The sequence below is a fragment of the Mus caroli genome, chromosome 8 (assembly GCF_900094665.2).
Source record: "Mus caroli chromosome 8, CAROLI_EIJ_v1.1, whole genome shotgun sequence".
Lineage (NCBI taxonomy): Eukaryota > Metazoa > Chordata > Mammalia > Rodentia > Muridae > Mus > Mus caroli.
Genome location: NC_034577.1, coordinates 93,980,870 through 94,001,623, shown reverse-complemented (window position 1 = coordinate 94,001,623; position 20,754 = coordinate 93,980,870). Strand labels below are relative to the sequence as shown.

The window sequence follows — 20,754 nt, the reverse complement described above, 5'->3', positions numbered from 1 at the left end:
CTGTAAAGTGAATTAAAAAAATATTTTTGCCCTCTGCAGCCCCCCATATCCCAGAGCTCAACTTGGATAAGCTTTCAAAGTTATAGGGCCTGAGGCTCAGAGAAATGCTTGTCCAGTGTGACTTGAGGGATTTGTGTTAGACATAGAATGCACCCAGAGCCTGTTTATTTCTGATGTTGTCACTGCAAACTGTAATGTTAGTACAGCTTTCAACATTTGTAATATTCTAGGCTGAGATTCCTATTGCTGATTCTCACAGTTTTAATCTGTAATTATAACATGTATTCTTCTAAATCAGATAAACCAAAGCACCATGATCAAGTGTAATAAAATAATAATAACTGATAGCTCTCACTTTTGGAATCTTTGTTCTAGGCTCAACATTTACTCTTTCTGAAAGTGTAGACAGCAAATCTCAACAGCAATTGAGGTTCAGGTAATAGTTCCATTTTGCAGACCTGGAAGCCACATTTGGGGATAGATAACAGACTGCTCAAAATCATTCAACCATTGAGAGATTTCTGCATAGGGGTGTTCTCTGAGGTAACATTTTGTCGTTAGGAGAAGCTCTTAAAAGGTGGAGCATTTTACCCTCCATAGAAATCCATTAAGCTCAGCAAAGAAACAATTCAATAACTTCAGGAAATCCCTGAAACTGACCAGATTCATATATAACCAGCTGTATAAACAGTTGGAAGACAGTCTTGGAGAAGCCAGGCTGTGTGGAAGAGACACTATGATCTAAGTGTAAGTCATGTAGCAGGCTTCAAGAGTTCTTTGGTGAGTCGTGCTAGTCTAAGCTTTTGGTGATGGAGATATTTTGGAGTTATTTCTGCTCCTGTAAGTAAACCTGACAGACTAACGAGTTCACCAAGTTGGACTATGGTGGTATCCTTACTTTGGTGTGGAGTGGCTTAATGTTTGTCCAATTCTTTCCAGAAATTTGACACGACAGGGACAGAGATGGGATTCTGACACAGATAAAAAGACATGTGACTCTTTACAGTTTTGATTCTTTCTTTCTGGAGAGCTGACTCAACATGGTGTGCTCATTCCATCTTTCTCCGTGTGTCCTCACTGCCTCAGTTTGGATTTGGATTGCCTCACTGTACTCTCTGTTTGGATTTTTTTTTTTTTTTGCCTTATTTGCAAGGTCTTTTACCAAAAGGCCTACTAGAAGAAAAATTTCTAGAAGATCTGGGGACCCTGGGGCTTCTGGCTAGAAATGAAGAATCGCCACCTAGGCCCTGGGTATCTTCAGAGGAGAGGCACATCAAAGGGACCAGGTCCCTTTGAGGAGGGAAAGACATGAAATTATCAGCTCTGCTAAACAGATAAAGACAGAGACTAGAGGAAGCTCATTTGGGCTTCCCTCGGTTTGCATTGGGAGGCATAGACAACCTTGAACCATAGTTTTCAACCCCCCTGAAAAGCAAAGCAAAAACACCATAGAAAATAAGCACCAGAACTTGGTAGCTGCCTGGGGGAACTTGGTGAGTTATTTCTCTCTTTTTTTTTCTTTTTATTCTTTTTACTTTTACAATCTGAGCTGAAATCACACATTGCTCCACCCAAGTGCTTAATATGGATTTGGAAGACAGAGCCTAACATCATCATAAAAAGAAGAAAAAATCCTTTCTGAAATGCACACTGTACGCTGTGTAGGTGTGCCCGACGAGTCAAGCAGCAAGAATGTCTGAGCCCCTAGGAATTAATCACTTAGGAGCACTACGGAGTAGGGATGAGGGTTAACTACTCTAACACGTATAAGGTTCTCTAATGCAGCTGATAAGAACCAGACTTACAGAAAATACGTTTTTCCCACTTATTTTCTCTCTCCAAATACCTTGCAAGAAGTTCTCCCTGTGGGGTTGAGTGGTGGGTCACGGAATAGCCCGTGCATCTTCCTGAAAGAAATGCCTGTTCCTGTTAATTATCATCTGAGATGTTTTAGCAAATCTGTACAGCCATCATTGCTGTTTTATTTACAGCGTTTCTGAACAGAAACTGCTTTCAATCCACTTCATAATAGCCAGTTCCTGTTTGTAACCTCAACCCCGGGCAACCACTGCTATGCCGTCCACATCTGTAAATTTGTCTTTTCTAGACATTACATATGAGTGGAATAATGTGTGGTATTACATGTGGCTTTTAGCACATTTTTGAAGTTCCTCCATGCTGTGACAAGTGTCATGGTCCCTCTCCTTTCTCTTGCTGAATAATATTCCATTGGATGGATACATCACCTCTTACGTGTCCACCTCATCTCTCCTTGGCTATTGATTCCCATATACACTCCACTGGAACTAAAGCAGGTATGAACATTTCACATGACTATTTTGGTATGGCAGGTTTTTTTTTTTCTTTTTCTGATTTTGAGAAGAACCCTTGGTGTAGAATTGTGCAAAGACTGTTGATTCAAGTGTGCAGCGCCACTTGAAACCTACCAAGCGAAGTTCAGCTTCATTGTAAATATTCGATGATGCTATTGTTCATGAAGTGGATGGATAGTCTAAAGGACAAGTAATGCCACTTAGTGAACTCTGGACAGAAAGCAAAGGGCCATGTCCAGCTCAAGTTCCATCACAAGTAAACAGGCTCAGACTGGGATACACCTCGAACTGGAGTCCATGAGCCTATCCTCCATGGTGCTCTCCTCACTGCAGGTTCCAGCAAGAGGTTACATGGATGTTAGCTGTAGGTTTTGCTCGTTCCCTTCATGCAGCGCGGTAAGGATTGGAAAATCCAGGAACTGTAATAAATGCCAGGGTTAGTGGGACACTTTCCCTTCCTCCCTCCCTGTAACTTCACTTGTTATGTGGGAATGATTAGGTAGCAGACCCTCTGTTCTTTTACAGTGGGGACTTCCGGTGGTGGTTTGGAACGTGCCCAAAGTTTTAGGGCTTAGATCCGACTTCAGATGAAACGACAGAGCCAAAGAAATCAAGAAGAAAGCGAAAACCTAACTCAATGGTGGTAGAAGGGGCTTAGGTCCCTGCACCAAGATGAGCGGGTAGAAAGCTCAGCTCGCAGTCTCCAGACAAGTACGGGATCCTCCCCGCTTGCTAGTCTTCCCCCCACACCCCTCCGGCGCCCAGCAGCTGCTACGCAGCAGCGGCGAGTGTTGTGGCGGTGGCGGTGGGAGGCCTGGAACTTTGGGCACGATCCGGAATGAGGGAAGAGGGAAGCTGGGAGATGAGTGAAGTGGGTAGCTGAAAGCTTAGCGCCCCCTTTCCCCAAAAGAGTGGGCAGTTTAAAGGCCACGTCCACACGGAGTGACAGGCGCTTCCTTTCCAACAGTATGGTTTCTGTGGGTGGGGGGTAGGGGCAGCACCTAGTGTCACAGGGACGGGAGATGCTGCGGAAAACGCAAGCACAGGGCAGATATTCCAGCGGTCTTGTCTGCGCCTTGGTTCCTGATCTCATTTCCAGGAGCCCAACGGGGACCGTGGATTCTGTGAGAGTTCCGGGTCCCCCGGACTGGTGGCTAAGTGCTTTGGTGGTGGGATTCAGCCACCATCTGTTCTCCCTGGGTTCTCAAGTGCCCTTCTCATGCGCTTTGGGTCCTGGCGCTCTCTTCCATTGGTGGCCTCTTTTCTTTTTTTAACTTCTGATTCCTGTTAAACTCCCCCTTTGGGTCTTCCTGCTTCTGCTGCATCGTCCAGCTTTTGTCCCTTGTCATTTTATTGTTCTTTTCCTGAGGTCGCCACTCCCAAGCCACCGCGACTTTCCTCAAAAATCCCTTTTTATCCTTCGCTCACTGGAAACTCTACTTCTGCTCTTTCCACATCTTCCAGACTGGAAACTTGTCCTAATCCAAGGTCCCCACTGAAGCATGGATCCTTAGTTCCCAGTCACGGTGCGGGTCCCCACGCTGCTCTAGGTACCAAGAGCGCCCCGCCCCGCCCAGTCCCTGGCGCTTTTTTTTTTTTTTTTTTTTTTTTTTATTCCAGTTCTTCTGCCCAGACACTGTAAAGTGGACAGGAATACGGTTGGGGTTTCCTTTGCTGGGTTCTTGTGAGAAAGATATAAACAGGAGGCTGAGTCAGGGTGCGGGTATTTCTTCACGTAGGCCCATCTTCTGGCGGAATGGCATTCTCTTTGGGGCCTTGAGGGGCTCTGTGGTGTCCATTCTGGGAGGCAACAAGTGAAACTGCCGGATGGGGGTGTTGCTTGTAATTGGCTGGAACAGAAGCTAGAGACTCTGTCCTGGTGGGTCTGACCCTAAGGAAGGCTTTGCATGTAGGGTAGAACAACATTGAGGAAAAACTCTATTCTTCTCAAGTCCGAATGCCCCTGTCTAGTGTCTTCACCGCTTTCCCCGCAAGCGGATTTCTCAAAGGATAGATATTGGGGTGCTGAAGGTTCGTGGGAGAGGGCGCTGGGCAGGAGTGGTCAACGTGGAGATATTTTCAGAGTGCTAACTGATAAAGCCTAGAATGCGCTCCCTAATTCCGGATTGCCTCCGGTACTTGGGCAATGCCTTCCATCCAATCCATCCTCCGGCGGGCCGGTTGAGGCCCTAGCTTGTCCAGCTGAAGCGGATTTCAGGAAAAGAGGAAAATGGGGGCTCTCAAGCCCTCTCCAGCTTCCCTCCGTCGTCCTTCCTGATTGGCTGTGTATCCCCGGAGCCCAACTTCAGTCGCTCCAGACTCTGTCTGAGCCCCCACAGGAGACGGAGCGCTGCGACCCAGGGCAGGAGGGGCGGCCAGGCCACCTATTCCTGGGTTTGGCATCTCTCGGGGCCCCGGGGGCGGGGGGGGGGAGGAGCGCCGACAGGGTAGGCATCCATCGCCTCCTCCAGGCCCAATTCTCGGCGTCTAGCAGCCTCGGTTCCTCTCCGCCCCCCTTTCCCTCCCAGCGGCGGCCTCCCTCCTCCTCCCCCCTCACCCGCCCGCCTGCCCGTCACCTCCCCCCGGTTTCTCATTCCTGCCACTAGCGCGCTCCGCGGCTCATTCCGCGGCCGCCGCCAGCTGAGGGGAGCGTCGCGGGCCGAGGAGCAGATGCCGCGGGGGCCGTTCGCAGCCGCCGCCGACTTGTGAATGGGACTCGGACCGGGGCCCGGGCTGACACCGCTGCGCTCGCCCAGTGCCAGGGACAGCCGGCCAGGAGGTCGTGTCCACCCGCAAGGGCCCCAGGTGAGGCGCTCTGCTCGGCTCTAGACCCTATCTAGATGGGGCTTCTCGGAGTAAGCAGAAAGGGGAAAGAATTGCTTCTGAAAGAGACTGTTGCGGAAGGGGGAGGTTGCTGGCTGATGGAGATCAGTAAAGCAAAGCAAGAGGGCTTTTTTTTGGGGGGGGGGTAAAAATCTGAGAAAAGGGAAGCAGCCAGCTGTGGACGCAGGCAGAGCAGGGGTTTGAGGCGCCAGATGTGCGCTCCCCGGTTCTTTGATTGTTGCCCCCCTGGGGTGGGGGGGGGGGCTGTTGCACCAAGGCTTCAGCACAGGGGGATTGCTTTGGGTTGGGGCATGGAACTGCAGAGCGGAGCTCTGGACACGCAGACTGCTCCCGTGATGTCTCTAGGGAAAGTCGACCCCTGTGCGGTGCCCGCCCGCGCTGCGCCTGTTCCCCAGATAAGATCGCTCTCTGCGGGGTTCCTAGAGGGGGTCCTCCCGCGCCTTCCTAAAAAGCTCCCCTAGACTCGGTGCCCGTGTAGAGAGTGCGGTGGAAGCCCAGAAGATAGCCGGCGGCCGGGAGGGAGCGGCGATTGGATTGGCCGCACTTTGATAGTGTGGGTCGGGGTCTGTGGACTGCGGCTCAGAGGCTGGGGGTTGCGGTGTGAGCTAGCCCCTCCAGCCCCCGCCTTTTCGGGGGCTTCAGTCACCCATCCTAACCTCCCAGTGGTGCAGGGAATGGTCTGTGAGCGGCTCAGACTCGGACTAGACTCTGGCTTGGACTGGAGGAAGCTTTCTAGGGTCAATGTTAACTTTGAGAATCAAACCTTCCCGGAAAGCCTGCGCCTCCTCTCGGAGCGCTCCAAGCCTCCACTGTTTCCTCACAATCTCACAATCGGCCTCCCTCCCTGCGCTTGGCCTCCCAGCCGGGATGTACTGAGAGCAAGAAGCAGCGGGAAGCGGGAGGCTGCTGGAGCATCCAATTCCCCTCGCAACCCAGCCTAGCCTTGACAGGGTCTTTTTGCTCCTGGTCCCCGGAGAAAGTGGGACCCAGGAGGCTTCCAATTCTCTCTCTTGCCAAGGCCCGGATTTCACCCGGGTTCCGCACTCCTGCCTTCCGCGGGTGAAAGGTTCGCTAAATGTTCGAAGAAGCCCTGTTGCTTTTTGTTAATAATGCAGCAGGAATTTCACGGGCTATCGCACTGCTATGAAGAAATTGCATCTTCTAATTATTTAACGGTGCCATTTCTGCATGACGGAGGGTCGTCCCTGAGGGCTGGGAGTGGGTTTGTTAATGAAAGCCTGGCACCGCAGGAGGGTAGAGATTTGTCTAAAAGTCTCCCCTTCATTTTTCTTCTTCAAGAAATCTTTAACGATGGCTTCCGAATCCTTTCCTATTTTCTCCTGATCGGTTTTATCTGTGGACTAGAAAGCAGTAAGTTTTGGGTTTAATCACAGAAAGCAGTGATAATTAATCTGGCGAGAGGATAGATCAATTTCCTTATCTCTAGGGCTCCTAGCAGACATCCAGAGATTTGCGGGGTGTCTGGAATTTCTGGGGACCGGTCTACAGATGTGTTCTCAGGACCGAGGATCCCTCTCATCAGCATATTAAGGAGGCTGAACTGAGTGCGAGCGCCTTTAAGGGTAGCAGAGAAAAAAGTGAAGGGACTGGCCTTCATTTCAATAATGTTGGAATTGTTTTCTCTCATAAGCAAGGAGACAGAGCCTAGAAAGGGATGCTCAACCCGGCTGCAGGCAGCTTGGTCTTCTATCAGAACAAAGGAATAAAAGTTACAAAACAAAGGGGCATAGCTGTGGCCAGTACTAGAGGGACCCTGAAGCCACAGGCACGTTAAGTTCCTTAAACAATCTCTGACCCTTAAGTTTTAGGGTTGGCCAGTTAGGCCCTCATATTCGAACCCTCTGTGCAAAACATCTATCCTGCCTAGTACAAAGGAATGTGATCGGCACTCAGAAGAGACCAGAGAGAGGCATCTAAAGGCCAGGAAACTTTGCTGTGTGGAACTGGGGTTTACATCTTGCCTTCTGAGACAAGGCATTGCATCCCAACAAATATATTGAAGCCCTTGGAGTCTATACTTGTATCTTTAGTAGCAAGCAATGGTTACTGACACTATTTTAATTATTAGTTCTATATGTCCTGATTGCGATGTCAACTGGAGAGAGAGAGAGAGAGAGAGAGAGAGAGAGAGAGAGAGAGAGAGAGAGAGTATTTATGTGTGGTGTGTGTGTGAGTGAGAGAGAGAGAGAGAGAGAGTGTGTGTGTGTGTGTGATGAACAAACAATTAGGAAGAATGGAAATCAGATGATCTAGTCTTGGAAATTTGTTTAACGTGGATTTATTGCATACTAGGAAAAAAACAAAAGCAAAAAGAAGAAAGAAAAAGAAAGAAAGAAAGCCTTTAAAAATAGTTTTTGTGGAAACACTGGGCCATCTTGATAACACTCCAGAATTTACATTATGTTCGGAACCCTTATCAGTGCACCACAGCAAATTACTAGAAACTTAAATTCTATTTTCAATTAAGATGCAATCTTTCGTTAATTTAAATAAAAAGTAAAAGCTACAGCTCTCTCTCTCTCTCTCTCTCTCTCTCTCTGGCACAGAACTCATATTTCCACATTTACTGTGGTGGCTTCAGAATGTTTATTTGTGGGAGAAGGGTGCAGAGTTGGAGAGCTATGTCATCATTTGGGGGAATGTGGATCAATTTCATGCCCCTTTAATGCACATGTCTTCATAATTCATGGTTTTTCTTTCACTTTGAATAGAATTACATGGCTGCTTTGTCAGGATTCAGGTTTGGAGACCCTCATATGGGAGGGAATCACCATGACATTGACTTCATGGCTTGATTTACAGTCACAAAACCTACACCCCCACAAGCTCTGAGTGTCTGGAAACCTTTCCTATAAGTGCCAATAGCCTAGGAATCAGACAATCTACATAAACTTTGATCTACAATATTGAAATCTGTTCCCGAACCATCTAAACAAGGGCTACACATCTGATTTTAGTCTTCAACCCCAGTGCTTTTATGTTGGAAGCTCAAAAGTCTGCTATGTTTATTTGAGCCTATTTTCAACACTGACTTTTTAAAACTTTGGTTATAGTGTACCCATTCACTGACTAATAATTACAAAATACACTTCATGGAGTTAAGGGAAGGCAGTGAACTTTTTCTCGCATAATCAATTCCCCAGAATTGCTATGAATTTCTAAGTATTTCCTTAGAAATATTCATTTAATTTATATGATCGCTAGTGAGCGATTTTACTGCATCAAAATATACATGCAGTGAATTTTTCCTTTATGAAATTGGTCATTACTTCATCAGACATTGGCTAATATATCAAGAGTTCACATTCTTTATTTATAGTTTGAAGACGTCAATGTTTCCACTTCAGAGTTAGTGCTCCAGAAATATATAAAGATATCTAGCCTAACTAAAAGTATAAGTTAAATTTTAATGGAAAAAAAGGAACAAAATCCACAGGTTTGTTGGAGGAAGAAAGGAAAAACAGGAGAAAGTTGGAAACATTTTAATTTCCTCGTCTGCATTCACCAGTCCATCAGAATGACTATGATGGTCATCTAGAGTTTCCTCTCTATGTAGGAAGGACTAAAGAACAGAGTGAAGGAGGATAACTAAACATCTTCCTGCTTTACATTTGCACTGACATTGAGAGACTTGTGCATCTATGGAAATGGACTACTTTGCGGAAGATTGCACTTTTGGCCACTAGAGGGCAATAGTGACCTTCTCTAACTTTCGACAAGGAGCCCCTCTGCTTTTTGAGGGCACCGTGAAAAGCAGTTTTGTTTCTAGTCTTGTCTGCACCTCTGCGGAGAGGCCAGATTCCTGTCTCCGCAGCTCGGGCTCTGCTCCGTTAGATTGTGTGCATGAGCGTCTTCCGAGTGGGAGGATTTGTTACCGACAGTCTTTTCATCCTTCTTTGGACTTTGCTAGAAAGTTGGGAATTTTTGTGAGTTGACATTGTCTAAGACAAAGCCTGAGGCTTGGGGTTGAGCCGATGATAAAACTAACGTTAGCTGTCATCGAGGCAGCTATGTGCCAGATGTGCAGATATATGGATGGATGGATGGATGGATGGAGATGGATGAATAGGTGATACTGTTTTTGTTTGTTTGTGGTAGGAAGAGCATTTTGATTTGGGAAGGAGAACAGGATGAATTAGAAGTGGGGGAGGGGAGTAGTCCTGCTGTGTCTTTAATAACATTACCTCTTCTTTCAAGAGGTTTTAAAGACATCTGCAAGACACTTGCAGTTTGCAAAATAAATAAGTAAATAAATAAAATAAGTGCAGTTTAATTTTTGGTAAGCACTTTGGAGTATGCAGTTTTAATACAGCAGTAGATGCTTTACTCTTATTCTTAACTCATTCCTGATATTGCTGTATAAAACCTAACTTTATCACAGAATAAAATTTAATTGAAGTTTAGTCCTCAATCACTGGGGTTTAATCATTAACGGTTATTTCTTTTTTTTTCTTTTCTTCTTTCTTTCTCTCTTTCTTTCTTCCTTTCTTCAGTGATACGGAAAGGATAGTTTATGATTAAATTGCATATTTGGGGCTGTAGAAACTTATATTTGTTACTGTTTGGTGGTGTCATTGCTACCGTTCAGGAGAACTGAAGAGCTAATGCTATGTCATAATCAAGAGGAAAAATCTATTAAAAATAAGTACAGCTTTAAGTGGATAGTTCTGTATTTATTTATTTATTTATTTTTTATTTATTTACCGAATAGAGTTGCTTCCCTGGTAGTTCAGCAGTAGAATTCTTAGCAGCTCTGAGCTGTGTTGGAATCTGTGGGCATTTGATGGAGATGGAATCAATGCAAATGGATTATGGGAGGGACTATGAAGTCACTTAGTGGAAAGTAAGATGAAGTGTTTTGTAAACTGGTGCTCACTCACCACCTGACAGTTGGTTTAACATCTAAAGAAATGGCAATTTTACATTTTCAGGGCTCTGGGATAGTGCACATTGGTACTGTAAACCAATTTTCATTGTCATTTGGTTTAGTGGGAGGGCATTTGTAGACATCTGGGATACTTCCCTATAGAAACTGTTGTTCCATAACCTAACAGTTAATTGACGTTTTCAAGTCAGGCAAAGAATTTGGTACCTAAGGATGCTAAATGAGAAAGGACTCTGAGGGTGAAGAGATGGATAAGGGGAAGAAATCAGAGAGGGTGTGAGAGAAAAATGGGGCGGGGTTATCAACTTTCTCTAAAGCGCTCTCTCTTATTTTTCTTGGATCTTCCAAAGTCCCCAGGTAGAGCATTTTGGGGGCTGAGTCTGGAAGTTTCCATAAATGACTCTTCTGCCAGGGAACAGGGCCTTACTGTGTGGCTTCTGTAGTTGTGACTCCTTGAAGAGTATTTGTGAATGGACATTGCTTTCTTATCAGATTCTCTATGCTGTTGCAGATGGGGAGAGAAGCCTTTATCCCCTGATCTGGCCCATCCCACTGGAGTGACTTTTACACATTAAACTCAGCTCTCACTGTTCAGATCTTTTATAAGGAATGACTTCAGGACTAGTGTCACCCTCCATATAATGGTGACCTAGTTATGAGAGCAAGCTCCTCCCTCCTCTTAATTTCAGACACCTGGAGATCTGTTTCCAGTTCTCCTCAGGTTCCACCAGTGAATGGAGAATTTGAGGAGAGGCCATGGCTCTCCATGTTAGATTATACTTCTAAATAAGAATAAGCTTGGTGTGACTGGCTCTGATGATTAAACTGAGGGCACTCACTGTGGTCTTTGGGAACATTTTGCCTGTGAGCATGTGGTGAAAGAGGTAGGGTGGTTTTCATCATTGCTGAAGTTTGACCCAGTTATTTAATCATGGTGGTAGCCTTGCTCAGCATCATGGTGACAATGAGGACAGGGAAAGTGAGCTCAGGCCTGTATTTGCAGGGTTAAACATGCCATTATTTAAAGCTTTGTCTTTTATTCATCATGGTTTTTTCCATTTCTCTTCAAAACTATTCATTTATTTATTGTGGGTCTATATATGCGTTCTCTCTGTGTGTGTGTGTGTTGCACCCATGGAGGCTGGAAGAAGGCATGAGATCATTTGGAACTGGAGTGAAAGAGAGCTGTGAGCTGCCATGTCAGGGCTGGAAACTGAGCCCAGGTTTTCTGTAAGAGCAGCAAGTGCTGTTACCCACTGTATCATCTCTCCAGGTCCTTTTCCAGTAATTTTGACTTTAAAATACAGCATTAAGTATTATTGATTTTGATTACTCAGGGCTGTTTCTTAATTGCCACACATGCTCTTCATGGAGAACACACCATTGAGCTGATCCTGGTCCCAGCCACATCTTCTCAGAACTTTAAGTAGCCTGCATTCAAAGTTTCTTTGTTTATGGGTAGCCGGTGAAGACTAACCCTCAAACGATGTGAAGATTCGGATGCCTTTTCTGAAAACACAGACCTCACAGTAATATCTGTGTTCTGAGACTGCTTGAAAGGAAAAACCATATTGCCCGGTGACTACTGAGCCCCAATAAAAACTGAAGCTACTGACTACAGAACTTAGACCCTGGGGCTGAGGGGACACTTCAGTCAATCAAGGGACTTGCTGAGCAAAAAGACCTGAGTTCAATCCCTAGAAATGCCAGTGGCATGCACATGTAATCCCAGCTCTAGGAGGTGGAGACAGATAAATATGCCTGGCTCACTGGTCAGCCAGCCTGGCTTATGAGTGAGCTCCAGGTTCAATGAGAGACCCTGTCTCATAAGACAAGGTAGATGACACCTGGGGGATTGAAAGTTGTCTGTGGCCTCCTCTGGCATGTACACATGTGTCCTTGGGCTTGTGACCATGCATGTGCCTGTGTGCATACACACAGCCCTTCCCCCGCACACAGAACTGGGATTTGGTTTTCTAGACTAACGATGACAGCCAGCAGCTCCTACTTTCAATGATTAGATGTAAATCTTTGCTCTAGATTGGGGCATCTCTCAGTAAGTGATGGAGTGTTCGTTAGCGCCTGCCTGTTTTGAATGATTTCATGTGTTTAAGTGAGCCATCCTTTTTCCGTTTAGAATATTCAGGAGGCAGTGGAGATTTTAGAGATAGTTACTGCTTTTAAAGGGCCCAGGCCTCCTTTATACCTTTGCAAGCCTTATTTCCACTGCTTGTTTCACATATGGGTTGCTGTGGGATGCTACCCTGCAGTAACATCTTCCTGGGAAAGCTGCCTGAGCACGTGATACGCTGATATCCATCAGGGTTCTGCTTTCGTGTAAAAACGGCTCATTACTATTCCAGACTAGCTTAAAAGATAATTAGTCTCTTGATAAATCGTCTCAATTTCAAGACTGTTCCTGTTTATTTTTCAGGTAAATGTAGTTTGGGATTTCAAAGGGATGGCCCAGTGACAATTTTAACTCCTGAACAGACAGCAACTGAAGGAGTTTGTACCCCACCTGGTGATGTCTATCTTTTGTGGGCCCAGAAAAGAACATAGTGACGTGACTTCTAGTTAAGAAATCCAGGGGGCTCACCCTCTTCACATCCCTTACTGGTTTCCCAACCATTTTCACACCCTATATCTCAAGCAGACTGTGCTTTGTGTGCTGCAGCCTCCCTGAGAGGACTTCTTGCCCCAGGCCAGTGTTCTAGCCAGCCCTTTCCCACCAATAAACAATAATATCCTATCTGCTGTATTCACCTGGTAATGGGGATTAACAGAGAAGGCCATTTTTTTTGAGATCCTACTATGTGTCATTGTGCTGACCCCATCCCTCTATAATCCTATATAGCCTCTATGGGACCAGGGATCAGTAACTAACTGTTTAACAAAGACAGAGATAGAGAGCTCTCAGGGAAACTTGGGACACTCAAGGCTAAGTTTGCAAATCTACAAATCCCAATGCTCCAGTTTCCTGCTACATGGGATGTGTGTCAAATGTCTGGACCTTCCTACTAATCGTGGACAAAATGTATGACAGAAGACATGAGATAATCGTGTGACCATGGTACCTGAGCAGTCCCACATCTTTCCCATAAAAGGGAGCTTCTAAGAGCTTCTGGTTTACCTCTCCTCAGCAGGGTTTCTTCTTGCCAACGATCTTACAAGCATCCTAAATGTCTCATGGACGGCAGCCTGTTAACCACCTCTCAGGAAACCAGGAAGCAGTAGGGGATTCATTAGCATTGTTTATGAAAATGCTGTCTATATTCTTCTAGCTGGGCTGCCTTGTCTGGCCTCAGTTGGAGTGGATGCCCCTAGCCTCAGCGACTTGATGTGCCAGGGTAGCGGGCTACTCAGGGAGGATCCCACCAGCTCAGAGGAGATGGGGAGGGAGTAGGGGAAGGATTGTGGGAGGGGGTGTCCAGGAGGGGGTCAGTGAGTGGAATGTAAAGTGAATAAGTTAAAAAAAAAAGTGCTCTGTCTACTGAAGGAGGAGCTGAAGCGCTACCTTGTGTAACTTCTTTCATTTTGTTTCTCAGCATATTCTCATTCTCCCTGACAGCCTTACAGATATTAGGAACTGGTTTTCCATAACGGTTGATCTCCAGACTTTATTGCTCACTAAGCCAGTACAGTATTATGCTAAAAAGGATTCCACACACTCTCAGACTTCCTACCCATAAATGCACCGACTTGTCATAGTCATCATCTCACAAGAAGTGGAAACATCCATTTCTGGTGTTTTGGAGCAGATCACAAACAAATCTTGGATTCAGGCATCAGTCACTAAAGCTTGGCTACCCTGTTGGGATGTTCTTGTCATTCAGTGTCTAACCAAACTGATGAGATATGGCTTCCAGATTTTCCATCATGGTCATTTTTTATCAGCTTCCACCACCTCACTCCTGAAATCTGACAAAAGGGATGCCAGAGGCTGCTGCCTGCTGGACGATGATCATGGTAGCTGAGGAGGTGGATTCTCTCTTGTAATGAAGGCTGAGGACTCGGGTTTATCAAATAGAACCCTTAGAAGTCAGATGTATGAAGCCATTAAGCAAAGCATCCACTATTCCAGTCAGCCTTCCTAGAGAGACAAGGTGCTGAAGCAAAATCCAAAATCACATGGAAATTCCAGAGCAAAGAGTAGTGCCCCTGCGGACAATGGAGTGAGCTGCCCTTGCTCTTCACACAATCTCTTTTCTCTATCTACAAGCAAAAGTCAAGTGCATTTAGACAAGCATACATGCATGCAGTGTGTGTGTGTGTGTGTGTGTGTGTGTGTGTGTGAGACATGGCGCATGTATTTAATTTAAAATTAATTTTAATAGATGTACTAGTATTTGGTATATTTATTAAATCTAGACCTGGTATTTTTTAAACATTATTTAACTCAAGGCTGTGTAAAGATACATACAGCCTGTCAAATCCTTGGCCAGCTAAGCTGTAAGACTTTACATGACTCTTACATAGGAATCTGTCATCAATTTGATATGCCATTTGATAGTATTTTGTAGTCGGTCTCGGCCTTTTTTGGTCGTAGCCTTGAGCTCTTTCCTGCTGTGTAGTGATTTTTCCCAGGCTGCTTCATGTCCGTGGTTCTCTTGAGGATAAACTGAAAGTGTTACTTGTGACACTCAGCCTCCTGTCACTAACATATTGTACTAGTGGTGACGTGTTTATAAGGAGGAAGCGGATTTGCACTCACACTTTTAATCAAGCTATGATGGATTGGTTCTTTCAGTTTGGCTTATGGCGAGCAGCCTATGGTGGTGAGACTGAATCATGGGATAGGGGCCATCTTATTTCACTATCAGGAAATAAAAAGAAGAGGACAAAAGAGATCTGGGTCATACTGTCCCCACCAAGCTGCCAATGATATGAAGACCTCCCATTAGGGCCCCACCTATTGGAATTTCCTTTATTTTTCCATAGCACTATATTAGGGAAAGTAACACACACATACACACACACACACACACACACACGTGTGTGTGTGTGTGTGTGTGTGTGTGTGTAAGTGTGTGTGTGTAAGTGTGTGTGTGTGTGTGTGTGTGTGTGTGTGTGTGTGTTGGATCAATAGAGGCAGTCAAAATCCAGGCTGTAGTAGTGACTATAATTTATTTACCGCAAGTGTCACAGTGCACTCTATAAAGAGCTGTTGCTATATGAATGACTTTGTCATCAAAGACTGTGAGTTGAACATACAGTTGTTGAAAAAAAACCACAAGAATATTTTCTCAGTGAGTCGATATTGCCCAGAATGCAGAAACTATTCAGACTCCTCTACAAAACTTGAGGTTGTAGAAGGCAGTGATGGAAAAGAAGGAGACATTAGCACATTGGGCTGAAGAAAGGACTTACAGCTCAGTGAGCAAAGATGACGTTCAGAAGGTATGATATAACTGAATGCCTGAATATTAGGTAGGAACCCTAGAAGTTATCTAAACTAAAGCACTGTGCCAGTAAGTGGTCCTGTTTTCCTATCACACCCTAGAGATGCTGTGATGCCCTTCCTGGTGTGCACCTTATTGTGCCTAAAAGAATACCATTGGCACATTGACATACACCACTGCTAGAAATACTTCCTTAGGCCTAGCCAAATTCAGACTCTGAAGGTTAGGTTGTTTGAATTTGATGGCATGTAGGATAGAAGTAACTCACCCTCCACACTGTGACTATTTGTTATTTTTCTTCCAGGGTGGCTTCTTGCAATTGTCACATGTCCAGATTACACAGCCCATTCATTTTTCCCCTCAAATCTCTCCACAGGAAAGGACTGTAGACTGAACTCCAGGCAGCTAGACTGTAGAGTCTCAGCTCTCTTCTATACACTTCTTTTATTGCAGCCTGAGGCTGCATTGCATTAGCTTTTATTGCCAGACACATCACCCAAAGGACTTATGCGCCACAGTTTGTTTGTTTATTTGTTTTTCCTCATGTACTGCTGTGCAGACACATTTTCCACCTGTCCGTGTACATGTAAGGCATGATAAGGCACCTTCTGAGCAGTATAAGCTCTAAAACCAGGCTGCCTTACTTCAAATCCAGGCCCTGGTATCTGCCACTTGTGAAAGTCTGTTTTCTTTCCCTTTCTTTTTCTTTTTCTTCTTTTTCTTTTCTTTGCTTTCATTCATTTCTTTTAATTATTTTTTGCATTTTCATTTGTCTACCATGTAGTGATCTACCTTATAAGGTGGTTCTGATACAAAGTTATATTAATATATAAAAATTCTTTATGCAGTGCATGGCAATATATTATTACAATCACCTTTGAATTCCATAGTTATATTTACCTTTTAATTGGCAAACCAAATATTTTTAGAAGAATATTTTAATTCTGTTAGGGAGAATATAACATCCCTGTCATCACTGTTAATCTCATATGTTAGGTTGTTTTAACAACATCTTTTGACAAAAATCAGACTAAAGGAAAATAAACCCAGAGATACCCCGTTGCAAACAGGTTTAGAGTCATATTAAATCATACAAGACTTCAAACTGAGTGATCCAGTATGCCAGAAGAACACCTTCTGTCTGTAACTCATTCCTCATGGTGCACATGTATAGCTTTGTTGGCTTGATCTTCTACTTGGTCACAGAATCACTTCTCAGTGTTTGGAGAATAAGCGCCTGTAAAAAGTTCCTATAAAAAGAAACTTCTTTCTACTTGCAGTCTTAAATGACCAGAAAGTGCTTTTAGTAGTTTCTGTGGTAGCCAGAGCAACAACTCAGCCCCAACTTCTTTGTATTCAATATATATTGTGTGTACAAACACAGAGAAATCAAGATTGAGAAAAGAAGAGGAAGAGATGGAGAAGAGGGCAGATGGGGGTTTTAGAGATGACAGGACAGCTCTTGATATTATTGATGAAGGACCACTTCCATCATAAAGATAGTGATACAGCAAAGGCCATGCCTCTGTAGTAGTGGCCTTTCATTTATGGAAAGGATAGCTGTGGTGCCAGTATCCCCTGATTTTTATGGCAGGGTCTGGTCCACAGCTCTAATTCTACACTCACCTGCAATTACTGGTGGTTTCCAGAACCTGTTTTCTAGTGTCCCTGCTATATCTGAACCAGGTAGAGTTTGTTTTCATTTCTTTCAACTCCACAACCCCAAATGCTTCATTTCCCCATTTTTTTGGGGGGAAGGCTCTTTGAGGAATGAGCTCACTGAAATATTTATGTGAGGGTTTTGGCTTTTGTATCCTGCTGGAAGGGTGGATAGAGTGCTGGGTATAGAATGGAACACAAAGAAATTTCCTTAAACATTAGTTTGACTTAGGTTGACCATCAGTGTTATAGGCAGCTTCGGATGTTAGGACTTTAGCAGAGCTTCTTCATATAGCTCAGTGGAAAAGGTTTTCTTTCCAGAGTTTCCCTAGAGGAGGCAATATAACAGACTGGCCTTTGTATGCAATGCGTTTTTTGAAAAGGACAGGGAAATTATCTGGAGAAAATGATCCATAGATTTGAGCCTTGTAAGTCATTGCAAAAATCCTAAATTTTAGAATAGATAGAGATTCTGGGGCATTGATAAACCTATGAAAGTAGACGTCCTCGAGATGAAGAAATAACTTGAATCACATCTCAGCTTCTGTGCAGAGTGGTCTGCGTATCTGTTAGCAGTATGACAGCCTCTATTTTGATCCTAAGTAGCTGACAGTTTCCAGTTCATGGAACTCGGTGAGTACGAATGGTATGCACACAGTGCAAATGCCTTCTAGGATCTGCTCCATACTATTCCAGGATGTTTGTCCATCTGTGACTATTCTAACTCCCAACATTTCCCCCTAAAATTCATGAAGAGTAAACAGATGTTTGTCTTATGCCACCTCACTCTCCTATATATACATGGTACGTAGACACAGCTGTGCTATAAGTCATAGTTTTCATTTTCGCTATTATTTTTAGAGAGCTAAACAGCACTATATAAATGAAATGCCACTCTAAGAATTATTATCTTAGAGAAAAATCACAGTTTAGCTCTTAGAACCAGGCACACTTCCCTTCAAAGTAATGCATTGTTGATTCTTGTGTTTATTCATTGTCATTTTGACTATAAACATCTCAGAAATTCTCTAGCTTCTGTAAATCTCAGTAGCATACTTGGGAGCATTAGTCAGGACCAAATCCAGCCAGAGATACCATATGTTTGAAGTAAAAGGTAGTGAGATCACAAGGAAGCATTTCAGAAGCTTTCTCTTCATCACTTCCCTCCTCACATCATTCCCTGCATTGCAAGCCTGAGGTGTAAGGGATACAGCAAAACAAGCCTTATGTTCTTTTCTTACTAGGTGTATACCTCCTGTCCCATTTCTCACAAATGGACAAAGATCATTTGTCAGCAACTTTGTGGCCAATTGCTGACAAATATTTTTCCTAATAGGCTGCCCTGTGGTTCTTTCCCTGGAGGCAGACCAGCAGTGCAGTAAAGGCTTTGCTGATAAATAGCTCGGAGACCATGGAAAGCCAACTGACCTCAGTCTTCTCATCTGTAAAGTGGTATTTTGGGGACTGTCCAGCTCTAAAATAGCCTGGCTCTCAAATCTTTATTCAGAAATCATTTGACCTAGTGCTTGCTGACCCTCACATCTTAGGATTCTAGAGCAGGGGACACTCAAACCAAAGTAGCAGGATGTGAATGCACAGATGTTGTTTGTCTGAACAGAGTAGATGTCCCTCGTAGTAGTGGCGCCCAAGCTTAGACCTCTTTATGAAAGCGATACCTGAATATCAACTTCAAGGCTTTGGTATTATTCCTTAAATACTGGGAAGATTTTTCTTTTTCTTTTTTTAAAGATATTAAACAGGGGAGTGTCAAGTGTTTTTGTTAAGTAATTTCAGGACCAGAATAGACAAAAAAATAATAGGAAGAAGCAAAACTCTCAGGGATAAAGTCTGCATGAGGAGAACCATGGCGTAGATGCTCCATATTGACTGAGGCACTTTTGTAATAGCTAAAATGAACACACTATGCTCAGCACTTTCCACGAATTACCTCTATCCATCTTTAGTTCAACCTCAATGAGGTGGAAATTATAATTATCTCCATCTATAAAAGGTAGAAAGTAAGATGACGGATGGCCAAAATATTTTTCATAATGTTATGTAGTTGAAAAGTGGAAAGACACAAATTTGAGCACAGAGTTTCTGTGCTTTGTACTCTGTTACAGCCAACAGATTTAAGATGTTTCTACTGGGTGATTCGTGAAATTTACCACTGATCATTCATAGATCCTTATGAAGTTCTTGACTCAGTGCCTGGAACCAGACCTTCTGTAACTTATTTCACTGATTTTTCATGATAGCCTTGTAATAAGCGCCTGAAATGGCATGAAGACAATTTTAGAGGATTTGAATTCAGGACTGAAATGCTCTGAAAAACTTTTCCTGTGATATTCCCACTTTCATCTAGGATTGATGTGTTCTTGGCACGATCCCAACCCAGGGTAATTTAAAGATGACACAGAGTGTTATGTTTTCTGTGATGTGTTCACACAACTTAAATATTTTAAAGAGAAGTGTTAGACAGGAAGAAGTTGTATTTCTAAGATTCATATTCTCTTCTGAAGATTGGGCTTCTGTCCAGCCCTCTCATGGTGAAAGGAGGATGCCACCAAGGGTGTCACATCATAGTACACATATCATACTCAGAGTTTACAGTGTGCTGTAAGAGTTGTTGAAGGAAGGCATGTGCACTTAATTTTGATCCATCAGTAGTTGCTATCTACTTGTGATAGGATCCATCTGAAGGATAGAGAAGAAAGTCACATTTCAGGAGTTGTGGTAAATTTTTATAGAGATATACTCATTAATGTATTTAAATAAATAATCTAAATTGGATTTCAGGAGTACATTAAGAGGCAACAGAACTGAAATTGACATTCCAAGAAAACACTTCAAAACTAATGTAATTGCAAACACATGGCAGAGATTTGCACAAATCAACAAAGGGCACCAGATGTCTATGCTTTGTGCTTTGATCGACCATAATCTTATATTCCTTGGTCTGTTCTATTTGGATACCACTGGATGTATCTCTTTACCAAGCCCTTCATTTTCAACTAACTCACTGTGTCCAATAAGCTACATACCTTGCCTGGATTCACATTTCCTCTGTAGAAGACTAGATTGCAAGCTATGTGGGAAATATGGAAAAGAACAGCTAAGTTCTGCTTAAAATGTACACATAGACAGATGTTCTTATGCCCTGCTTGACTGCACACTCTTTTCCTAATCTAGCTTGCTGGCATCATATTTTTATTTTGGTAAAAACCAAACCAAAATAAAATAGAAAGCTAAATGAATGGCAGACCATTGGGCATTCAAGGATTTAATTCTCATCCCTGCCTGAAGCCTCCAAAATGTGTCACCAAGCTTGAGTAAGTGAATAGTTTTTGAAACAAAGAACATTGAAGCTTTATGAGTAAGAGTGGGAACTGATTAACTATATTGGAATACTATTAGTCTTGGAGACATGCTCATGTTTGCTTGCTGTGGAAAATACCCAATGTCTTAGTTAGGGTTTTACTGCTGTGAACAGACACCATGACCAAGGCAAGTCTTATAAAAAACAACATTTAATTGGGGCTGGCTTACAGGTTCAGAGGTTCAGTCCATTATCATCAAGGTGGGAGCATGGCAGTATCCAGGCAGGCAT

General features: G+C 43.8%; 1 protein-coding gene across 1 annotated transcript in view; it reads left to right on the top strand.

Moving 5' to 3' along the window:
- Positions 1-4,939: 4,939 nt before the first annotated feature.
- Cdh11 (cadherin 11) overlaps positions 4,940-20,754 on the top strand; it is a 158,722-nt gene continuing 142,907 nt past the window's right edge. Inside the window, exon 1 of the mRNA XM_029480445.1 lies at positions 4,940-5,138. The gene's annotated coding sequence lies outside the window, so the exon portion shown is untranslated. The remainder of the gene's footprint in view (positions 5,139-20,754) is intronic.